We start from the raw sequence: 237 nt of genomic DNA, 5'->3' as shown, positions 1-237 counted from the left end.
AACTAGCACCACACAGTCAAGAAGTTAAAACACTTAATATTTATTTAGTGCCTACTACACTATATCTGAAGGATCCTTGGTGGCGTAGTGGTTAAGAGCTACAGCTATTAACCAAAAGGTTCGCAGTTCGAATCCACCCATTACTCCTCGGAAACCCTGTAGGGCAGTTCTACTCTGTCCTATAGGGTCGCTATGAGTTGGAATTGACTCGACGGTAACAGTTTTTTGTTTTTTTTT

Source organism: Trichechus manatus, unplaced genomic scaffold (genome assembly GCF_000243295.1).
Source record: "Trichechus manatus latirostris isolate Lorelei unplaced genomic scaffold, TriManLat1.0 scaffold00004, whole genome shotgun sequence".
NCBI classification, from domain to species: domain Eukaryota; kingdom Metazoa; phylum Chordata; class Mammalia; order Sirenia; family Trichechidae; genus Trichechus; species Trichechus manatus.
The sequence above is the reverse complement of the archived record's forward strand: the minus strand, read 5'-3'. Positions refer to the sequence as shown.